This window comes from Corvus moneduloides, chromosome 6 (assembly GCF_009650955.1).
Source record: "Corvus moneduloides isolate bCorMon1 chromosome 6, bCorMon1.pri, whole genome shotgun sequence".
In the NCBI taxonomy this organism is placed as follows: domain Eukaryota; kingdom Metazoa; phylum Chordata; class Aves; order Passeriformes; family Corvidae; genus Corvus; species Corvus moneduloides.
This window is the reverse complement of record NC_045481.1, coordinates 48,836,550-48,847,223: the sequence shown is the minus strand read 5'-3', so window position 1 is coordinate 48,847,223 and position 10,674 is coordinate 48,836,550. Positions and strand designations below refer to the sequence as shown.

The 10,674-nt window shown below is 41.4% G+C and overlaps 1 long non-coding RNA gene across 1 annotated transcript in view; it reads right to left on the bottom strand.

Annotated features, from left to right (window-relative positions):
* Window positions 1–5,314: 5,314 nt before the first annotated feature.
* The window catches only part of LOC116445173, a 32,146-nt gene continuing 26,786 nt past the window's right edge, over window positions 5,315–10,674 (bottom strand). The window contains exon 3 of the long non-coding RNA XR_004240680.1: window positions 5,315–5,584. This is a non-coding gene — a long non-coding RNA (uncharacterized LOC116445173). The remainder of the gene's footprint in view (window positions 5,585–10,674) is intronic.

Genomic DNA, 10,674 nt, shown 5'->3' with positions numbered 1-10,674 from the left:
AAGCTTGGAACTGTGAGCCTTGGTCATTAGGGCCTCTTGCAAAGTGCTACTTTGTCCAGGGAAATTGGGCTTGGTTAATTGAAAATGGGCTGTTGAGAATGGTTTTGGTTTTACCTGGCTTGTTAATGCCCACCTGATGGCTTGGTACTGTAGGAGAAAAGGGAGGGATTCATTCCAGCACTGTACCTCCTAACTATAACTTGTTGAAAAGTCTCCCTCTGGCTGCAGTTGTCAAAGGGAGAAGCCTTAGTGACTGTCTCTGGGGGTGTAACTTGACTTTCCTGTAGTGCCACCTAGCTCCTATGATGACTTGGATAAATGGCCGAGAGTGAATCACTGGGTATCACTGTGCTCTCAGGCTTCACCAGAGAGGGCTCCAGGCACTGGGACTTCACTGAGAGTGGAGTGGATGGGATATGAGGGAAGAAAAGGGCCTCACAGCCTGAGGACTCTCTCTCATTCCTGGTCTGGAGGGTCAGGATGGAACATTGTGTGATGACACTGCAGTACTATTTTGTGTATTAGTGTCATTGAAGATTCAAATATATCAGCAAAATAATATATCAGAATGTTAACTGAAGCAATAGGCAAATTCCTTCTAAACCAAAATGATAGGTCAACACTACTAAGTATTTAAGTTTCTTGAATTCTTCAGAGCTCACTTTACTTCAACCTTTTGTAATTTATTTAAATTGTATGGCTGTGGACAAAGCTGTCTTACTGCCTCCTTGACCTCTTGCTCCAGGCCTAACTTTACAGGGGCTATTCTGAGCTCGTACCTGCATGTGTTTGAGTTAGTATAGAAAACAAACATGCTCCAAGGCCACACTCGTCCATGGCATAAGCCAGGGCAATTCCTTTTGAAGCTGGTGCAAGTTATGTCTACTAGTATCCAGAATGGACTAAGTCTTAAAAGGCCTCAAGTTTGATTTTTCTCTTTCCATATTCTTCATGTGACTGCCTAGAGCTGTTTGAATGCAAACAGATATCGGAACAGTTCAACAATCACGAAACAAAAGAGTTAATAACAAGTTCCTATTTATTTGCCAAAGTATCAACTGAAAGATCCCTTCCAGTTTCCCTTTCAATGTGATGGTGAGACAATTGCCTAAAGCAGCACTGAGGCATGACTAGACCCATATTTCAAAGTCAGTTCTATCTGAGATCCATTTTGCTTGTTAAATTCACAGTATTTTAGTCCCTTCATTTAAATGTCAATTCTGTGGACATTAACTCTTTTACAGCGTGGAAGTCCTGTCTATATTTATTGATGTAATGCCTCTGAGAGCAGGAGAGAAACAAAAGGTGACCTTTGGTTTCAATTTAATGCCACCCAGGACTCAAGTGACCCGGTGTCTCTCTTGTTGGTTCAGAGCAGTGACACACATCACTAATATATTGCAAACACACACAAAAGTGACACAAGAGATGCTCTTGCTTGTGGTATTACTCACTTCCTATTTCCAGCGTAAGAATGTGCTAGTAAAGAGTGTTACACAAACTATTGATACTGTTTTAACAAGAAATGTACTACAATGCATTGTAGGAGTATAGAGTGATACAATTTCCCTCTGTGGGTTGGAGAAAGTATTTTTTAAAGTGTTTGGATTACACAGACTACATAAAATTAGCCTAGTCGTTGCTAATTGCAGGTGTTCTAATGCCCACCTTCTCCTGTTATATGGTTTTATCATGGCTGGCATCATTATTTAATCATTTCAGCAATGGACAAAGAGTCAGAATTCCTGGCTCCTGAGAGTAATTTGGGTGATTTACTAGGTTTTTGTGTGCTTGGATCAGTCAGAGCTCAGTCTCTTTGTGCCTCCATCCCTCTGTCTAAAAGCAGAAGTATTATGCCTAGGATTCTTTCCCACTCTCTTCAGTAAAAGAGAAGATAAATGTAAACATTTTGTCCCATGTCAAAGTCTGGTGTTTGAAAATTCGCGTTTATCAGGAATTGGGCCAAACATAGTAATATTGATATGCTTTCCTTTCTGTGGGTTGAAAAGTTACAGTAAGTGCTGATTAGGAAATGGAGGCCTCAGATATTTCTGTAGTCCCAAAGTGAATTGGCTGTACTATGTTTCCTGAACTTCTGATTTTTTCATTTGAATTCAGTTTCACTTGTCTCTGGTTTTGACTTGTATCTGTGTCACCTGAGTAATTTGTGATTGTCATGACAACCCACTGGGTCTCCCTAAATTGCCTAAGCCCAGATGAGTCCCAGGGCACACTCTTGGTTGTCCTACCTTGTGCCCATTCAGAATTAACAGAAGAACTCAGCTGGGACTGAATTGAAAAAGCGCAAGACAGAGCTACTGAAGTTCACAGACAAATTAACATTGATGTGACTCGGAACCGTTCCAGTTTGGCTCAAAAACATGAAGTTTATTGGTGAGAAGGAGCAAAAGCCAGGGCTCTTGGCATCAGGAGACTGAAGCAATCTCCTCATCTACCATGTTCATGATAGTGGTGTCAGGGAGAAATCCAACAGAACGTGTGGCAGGACAAATGTAAGAATGCAAGATATACAAGAACAGTGTGTTATGAGTTTGGAAACCTGGGTGGGGTAAAATGGTTGTGCCTTATGAGGAAAAAAATAGTTAACGTAAAATTCCAGAAGCCTGTGATTCTGTCACAAGCATAAGTGGTTCATGATGCCTGAAGACAGACTATATTTTTATCTGGAAAATGCCTTTTGAAACCTAAGCCAATGACTTTAGCAAACTGTCCCCATCCCAAGGGACATCTGGTTACCAGTTTAGAGATGTTTAAATAGGTCTAATAAGAGCCTAAATTCAGTGAACTTTCCTGCTGTCCAAATATTTTCCAATATGTCAAACGCAGAGACCTTTCAAGAAGCTTGCTTAGAGTTACCAGAACTACAGAAACCAGCTTGGACCTTCTAGAAAACTAACATCTAAGGAAAATATGAATATAGGACATGATTTTTTAAGAAAATAATAGCATATTTTCTTGCAATACAAGGTTAGTTTTTGGCTGCCACTTCAACTTCTTTGCAGGAAGGCAAAGAATTGCACCTGGAATGGATGGGATTTCACTGAAATATTTGAAATTTGGTTCTCAGTTCCTACCTCCTGTCTGAGGGGGGCTGTAATCCTGCGTCTTGAGGCACTCTGAGCTCTCAGCTGCCCCTCCAGTGAGGCGTTCTAAACCTCCTGGTTGTTCTGCCTGCATCACCTCTGGCTCTGAAAGCCACTTAAGGTACTTCAGGAATGCTCTCTCAAGGCAGCTGTCACCTCCTGGGAGAAAAAAACAGCTTCCAGTGAATGGCACTGAATGATTAGAAAAGACTCAGAAGGAGAGCGGGGGGGAGGGGGGGGAAAGGCATTTGTCAATATTTTTTTGTCAGTTTGGTTTTCGGTTTTTGTTGTTGTTTTCATTAAAGTGTGTGGTTTCATCCTGTGTTTGAAGGATGTTGTACTGGATCAGAGCAGACACTGTGAAGGTGCTATATTTTATCACTGGTACATTTAGGAGCATGATCGAGAGCCAGTGGGGGATTTTTATGTGGAGTTATTGATACGTGTGACCAGCGATGAGCAGATTACTTCAGAAATTTTGAGAAGCTCTTCAGTTATCAAGTAATGTTAGTATGTGGTTTGTTTGTTTTGGTGGGGTTTTTGTTTGTTTGTTTGTTTTAATTTGCATAGGTAGACGACATTCTGGATGTTCTTGGGACCTGCTCTGTTTTGGTCAGACTGCTTGACCTGGGTACTTCTCCCATATATTTTTGAAGAATTCCAAAATCTGTTGTGATTGGAGAAGTTGGAAAATTCTAGGGTGTTTAGAAACATGACTGCTTCTTGATGCATGGGGTTTTTTTCACCCCAGAGGTCTGGATATTCTATTTCTTTTGTATTACTCTCTCAGTTTTGATGCAGGCTCTAAGCAAAGGCTACTACTGTGTAGGTCTACTGGTTTTATCTTCCTGTTATACTGTGCTTTTAAATAATCATCAGGAGTGCCTAGAGCACAGGATGGGCACCTTTCCCATCTGGTTTTATAAGCATAAATAAATACTTATAGAAAAGACAGCTGTGGCAGTTCCCCCTCTTCTCTGATAGATCTCTTTTCAAAGCTGTGGATCAAAAGAGCAGTGCAAATATTCAGCAGCAGGGACCATGACTCTTGAGTACTGGCACGGAAAAGTCACATGTGAACTTCTAAGCCTGCATAAGTAACCTTCCAAAATGCAGGTTGAAAAAATAATAAACACACTTATCTTGCCAGCAGGGAAAGAAAGCGCCTCCTGTCACTCAGAGCAACTCTCAGAGGCATTGCAGTCATATATGGAAGCTGAAGGAAGCCTGTGTGAGGCCCTCTACCTTCAGAAATGTGACAGAAATGCAAGTCTGCTTGCACTGAGACACTAGAAATGGCACTGCAAGAGACTCAAGAGATACAAATTAAAATTCCATCTCTGACGTAGACCTTTGGAGTGTATGAGCAAATTACCATGTCCCTCAGTTCCTTCTAGTAAGAAAAAAGGATGATAATAGTTTTTCTCTCTGTCTTGTATCAGAGCACCCAGACTGAGGCCATTTCTCACTAAATAGATGTATTGGAACCCAAACCCTCCTGGGGCAGCTAAGCAATAAATACAGAAGTAAAAATAGGTGTAAGAAGGTAAATAAATTATTTCTAACACCTTGAAATTAATGTGAGATGTGCTGTTACTGCTTTTACAAAGTAAATATGTAAAATTTGTCTTTTTATGAAGACAGGTGAGCTTTTATTGAACAGTATAAAATTTACTTGGGAGAAATGCAAGTAAACAGACTTGACTGTAAACAACTATTTTCCTCATATAAAACCAATGATGCAAGAGAGGATTTTTTAACTGCATATGCTCACAAAACAGCTCAAAAGCAGCTCATCCACTATCCCACCTTTAAGCCTAGTGGCAGATCAGTAAGGGGAATGATCAGAAACTCCTAAACTTTACTGTTGTGCTCTAAGTGTTGTTGTTTTTGTTTTCAAATCTCATTTCAGCCTCTCTTTGGGTGTCAAAGGATGATGTAACAAGATATCTGCTGCTGTCCTGAAACTACATCTCTGATTGGTAAAATTTACTTTGTTTCCTTGAAGTTGGTTACTAAAACTGGTGTTTTACAGTAGAGAATGTATCTCCTCTCCAGTCAATACTCGTCACTGACTTGGACTAAACAAGCCAGGTTCTTTGCTGTCTGGCTGTCCATCTGAAAAGAGCATGCCTTAAAAAACATTAATCTGCTTATGCAGGATTTTGCATGGACATCAATAAATGTGTGAGGCAGTACAGGACAACAGATAAGCAGACCGGTGTTTTAAGTGTGGAATCCCACGCCGAGTAAAGGGTTGTTTCCTATCCCGAATGACTGAGGAAAGGGGAGGGCAAAGGAAACTGCAGTAACTCCATAGCTCCATAGATGTCACCAGCTTTTCGCTCCAGCCTTCCCCAGACGTTTTGGTTCGTACCTATCTCCCTCCAGCCATTTATTCCATAGCCCCAGAGGGACTGTTTTTTGGATGATGAAGTACTGCAGAGTACAAATTAAGAGCTGCCAGCAGTGAGCTGTGCCTGGACAGGAGATACAAAATGGAAAATGTAAACAGTAACACAGTACTTTTGCAATTACATCTTAAGCAAACATACTTACTTAACAGGAGTCATAGAACACTGTGAACCTCTTTTTTAGATATTGAGAGCGAAATCATGATGGCATTTCCTCAGCTTTGTTTCAAATGATTTATGAAGGTTATTTGCAACATTTTGCCTCCTTCTGGAATTCTCAAGTAAAAATCCAAACCATGTAATTTCCGTTCACATAACACCCACAGCAGTTATGCACTGTTCTTTTGGAGTTGGGAACTTTCTGCAAAATGGCAAGGGCAGTTCCAAAAAGGAAAAAAAAAAATAGTACAGAAGGAGAAAGACCCCCTTACATCCTCACAGAGAATAACTTAGGTGCCAATTTCAGATAAGGAGCCAAAGGTGTGAAGATAGGACAAGGTGGAAGGGGAACAGAGAACAAGGAGAAGGATTTGCATGTTGAAATGAGATTTTTGGAGCATAAAGGAACCTCTTTAATTAACAGCTCAATCCGTATGAGAGATTGATTTGTTAGTTAAAGAGCAGCACTGCAAAGATTTCAGATTTGAGTCCCAAGTGGAGCAGCTGCCGCTGCACTGGAGAGGGTGGCTCTGCATTAGCTGTGCTACTGTCCCACCACACACGCCTTTGCCTGGTGATACTGGGGTCCGTTGTAGTCCTGCTTAGGGCTCTGAGCCCAGCTTCTCTCTATTACATCAGTGGGGAAAAGCTGTAAGTGATTCCTGTTGTGTTCATGGGAAGATGCGGATGGATTGAGGGCAGGATTATAGTACAGTGTTTGGCTGGAGGCATGGGGAGGAAGGCACCCTGATGTAGCAATGCTTTCAGGGAAACTCCTTTAGTCCTTGTAGGACAGGTATCTGCAAGGGGCTCTGCCAGCACAGCTAAAGCTTGGCCATGGCTCCTGGAGGCCAGCCCTGGCCAAACGGACTGTGGCCCAAAAGTGTACACTCACCAGCCCCAGCCAAGTGTTTTGACACAGGCTTCATTCAGTCCCTTGTGAGATTTATTTTCAAGACTGCCCCAAAGAGTGGTACTTTCCTGGCTTGAAGTTTAAGCAAGGCACAGGAGGCAGGATGGAGAGATCAGAGAGTGAGGTTAGGAGAGGTCATGGCAGGGCGGCAGTAGGGTCTGGCTGCTGGGGTCCTCGGGCCAGAGGTTTGTCCAAAAGATCACACAGCTGACTAGCTCATTCTCCTGGATTTTGAAGAAATTTCTCAGAGTAGTGGGGAGAAATGCTAAAAACCAACACATGCTTTCTTTAGGATTTCCATTTTTTAAATTTGTATCTTAAAATGTATTTAAAAGCTTTGTTAGTAAGTGATCCTCAGGAACTTGAAAATACATATTAGCTCAGCTGGTAGTGACCCTGCAGCACTCCACTGTTAATAAGTAATCAGCATTTTTCATACAATGCCTTTCTGCTTTAGATGGAGGACCATCCCCTAATTTGATATACAAGGCTATACTTCAGTGCAACATCACCACCAGTGCTATTGCTGTGAATTTACATTGGTGTAATAGCAAGTAGAATTTGTTCCTAAAAGAGAGGCAGTGAAAAATGAACATATACTATAATTTCCCAAGTGGTAGATTTTCATATTATTTATGTTCATTCAGGATTTGAATCTCAGAGATTGAATTAATTTCAGATCTCCTACCACCTGACCCAAAACAAAAACCAAACAGCTGTGTTTGTGACTGCTTGGTAATATATTTTTCCAGGAAAACACAGCTTAATCTGGGCTCTGCTGAAATAGCTGTCTGTTGTTTGTGCTTTACAAAACACACCAGTAACTGAAAAGAGAATGAGTATCTGCCTACCCCAGAAAATGTACCTTTTAACTTTGGTGCAGTGCAAGAGTGTGACAAAAATGGGTTTGGAACAAATTTTTAAATCCTGTTCAATGTAAAGAACGGAGATGGTAAAACTAGAAGAGTACTGTGAGGAAGTGCTTAGTTTGGTTTAGTGTTAAAACCACACTGTTCAAGAAAAGGGGCAGTGACCCAAGAGTGCAAATGTGCAGGCAGGAGTAGAAATTCTGAGAACAGAAGAGTCCACTTTCTGCAGCACTTTGTAAAATAGGGACCAAAACCAGGGGCTCATTCACCATATTGACCATAGCACATGACTTAATCCCTGAATGACATCAATTACGTGGATCTTTGTCTGAGCTCAAAATTTGAAAAACGAACTTGGGACTCAAAGCTGAGGTTTTGGAAGGAGTCAGCTTTTTCTGAACACCAGTACTGTCAGGCTGGGTCCTGTGGTGGCAGAGAGAAGTGTTTTGGCCTGCTCTAGTGCAGTCAGTCCTTTGGGGATTCAGCCTTGTCTGCCTGAGAGCAGTACAGAAGGTGTCTTTTATGCTGAGCTCTAAAGGTAGAAGGCAGCTGAGATCTCAAATAGCTTCAGCTGTTTTACATGGGGGGCAGAATGGCACGGTGGCTGGAAATGGAGCTTGTGGATGGACAGACACAAAGTGCTGTGCTCTCTTGCATATAGTTCAGTAAGGTATCTTGGGACTGCTCTGGGCCGCTGCTTTCTGAACAGAATAGTTCCTTTTTTTATCTGCAGTGATGCTTGGAGATGGAGATGGGCACATGTGTGAATGGGAAATTCACAAATATTCACATCCATCTATATATTTAAATGGCAGAAGAAAATAAGCTTTTCATCTCTTTTATTTCAAGAAACAGAGTTCTGGTCGATTCTTTTCATGAAACTTCCTAATGAGCAGAATATGAGACTATTACATACTTTTGTAATGAATAGATTATGTGGTTGAAAAAGAAAGCATTACTTCAATTAGTTATGCCAGTTGTGAATTATAACACAGTTTTAATTGAAGTAAAGGGAAATCCACATGAATATTCACTGCATTAATCAAGATGAGATGCCTTGCAATGAATACTGAATGAATAATAATGAAACAACAAGAATAAAATGTCACAGTTTAGAGATATTGTATCTCACCTCTTCCATGCACCAGACCGTCAGGATTAATTGAGCCAGCGCAAAACGTTATGGCTGGTGGCATGTTCATTGTTGTGAAAAGGAAATGAAAGTGTAGGTGCAATTTAGATCATTTATCAAAAGCTGGTTCGTCTGGAACTTTTTACAAAACTCAGCTGATGAAGTTTCTTGAATCAATTTTGCCAGTTTCTATTTACAGTAGCATGGACCCATCTTCATTGGATATTCTTGTACCACAGTTCATGCATGTGAGGACACAAAGACAAACATTTTGAAACTGTATTAATTGTTTGGAGAGAATGATATGTCTTTTTGATAAGAAATGTTTTTTAACTACCTCACAGGCTTTGCCATCTGGAAGAGCTGATGTGCAAAGGGATCTTTGAGACTGCTATTATATATTTTGAACTTTCAAAATTGTACTTTATTGCAGAGAGAGGAAAATTCTACCTCAACAATTTTTGTCCATCTCCTGAAATTTGGCTGGAATCGTAAGTGGGATTAACCAGCAGAAATGCAAGAATAAAACAGAAGAGTTGGGGTCACTGATTTTGCCTGTAAATTAAGCTTTATCCTGCTTATCCAAAATCAGAGCAAAGGTACTAATTCCAAAAAACAGGAAGATAATTAACTTCTATTATAACCACTTTAGATGAGCTAATATGAATTTCAAATTACATGATTACACCAGTAGATGAGTTATGAAAAAATTGAACTTTGAATTCTGCATTGCAAATACACCAGAAGCTTGGTCCACACACCCACTTGGGAAACAATAATGCAGGGCCCAGTTCTCCTCTTATAGACTCTGTTACAGATTAATAGAATTAAGAGCCAGATTAAATAGTATGTTCTCTAATCACAGATCTTAGGCTGCTGTCTTCACAATGAGCTTTGTGTGTCTCCCTAAAACACAGCCTGCACAAAGCAGGCATCCAGTTTGGGCTCAGAAACAAGAGAATCTGCTGCTTCCCCTGCTAGTCTGTTCCAATAGTTAGTCACTCTCACTCTTAAAAATGTGTTATTTATTTCCCATCTGGCAACCAGATATGGGAATGTATGTCAGAATAGCTCTGCTGACTTTAATCTGCTGCTCCTGATGAGAGGAGAAACAGGCTGGAGGTCTGTTTGCTCCTGATCCTGACTTGGAGAGCCCATTAGTGCTGCAGGTCTGAGTGCTTGGTGCCAGCTATTCCAGCCAGCAAGCTGGGATGTTCCTTACTGTCTTATTACTTTCTTCTGCTTGTTACACTAAGTGAGCATTTGTTCACTGAGTCAGCCCTTACATGACTGTTCTACCCACTCCTTTCCCCCCCTTTCTCTCCCAGCAGAGAATTGTTGCAAAGTACGGTGGTGCACAGTGCCTGACATTTCCACGAGCAGGGCAGGAGTTCATTCTGCCCATTCACAAGTTATTCTGACTCTTTGAAACACACATGTGCGTGTGCACACAAAACCACGAGCAAACCCACTCAGAATCTGTCTCAGAAATTCCTGCTGACAGCTGTCAGTTATCCCACACCGACGTAAGCTCCCTTTTGGTCTTTTAAAGGTCAAACCCATCCTGTTGCAGAGGATCAGGAAGTCAGTGCGTGACAAATCAGGCAGTTGCTAGAGAGTGATAAAATTTTCATTTTGGATCAATAATGATATATGACAGTGTCTAGGAAACAGTTTTAACACTTCTACTACAACATGATTTTGTAACGTCGCAGCTAATCTTGTAATGATATCGCCACCTGGTGCCTGCTGCATCGTATACCAAGCTGAAGGAAACGCAGCGTTGCTATGACAATTTCTGTGGCAGATGCTATGGGCTTCCTGTAAAATATTTGGCTCAAAACGCTCCTTGTGAGAGGGGCAGGATGGGCACAGCTGATACCAAAACGCTGGAGCCTGGGTATGTGACGATTTTGGAATATGGTGGTTGCCACCACAGTGCCATTTGTAAAGCCAGTGTAACCCTGTAGGGTACTGCAGGGTGGGTCTGCTGGGGGACACCGAGGTGGTGGCTGTGTCCCCTGTCAGCACTATGCAATGCAACGGGTGCTGCAGATCGGTGTACTGGCAATACCTGTTCACC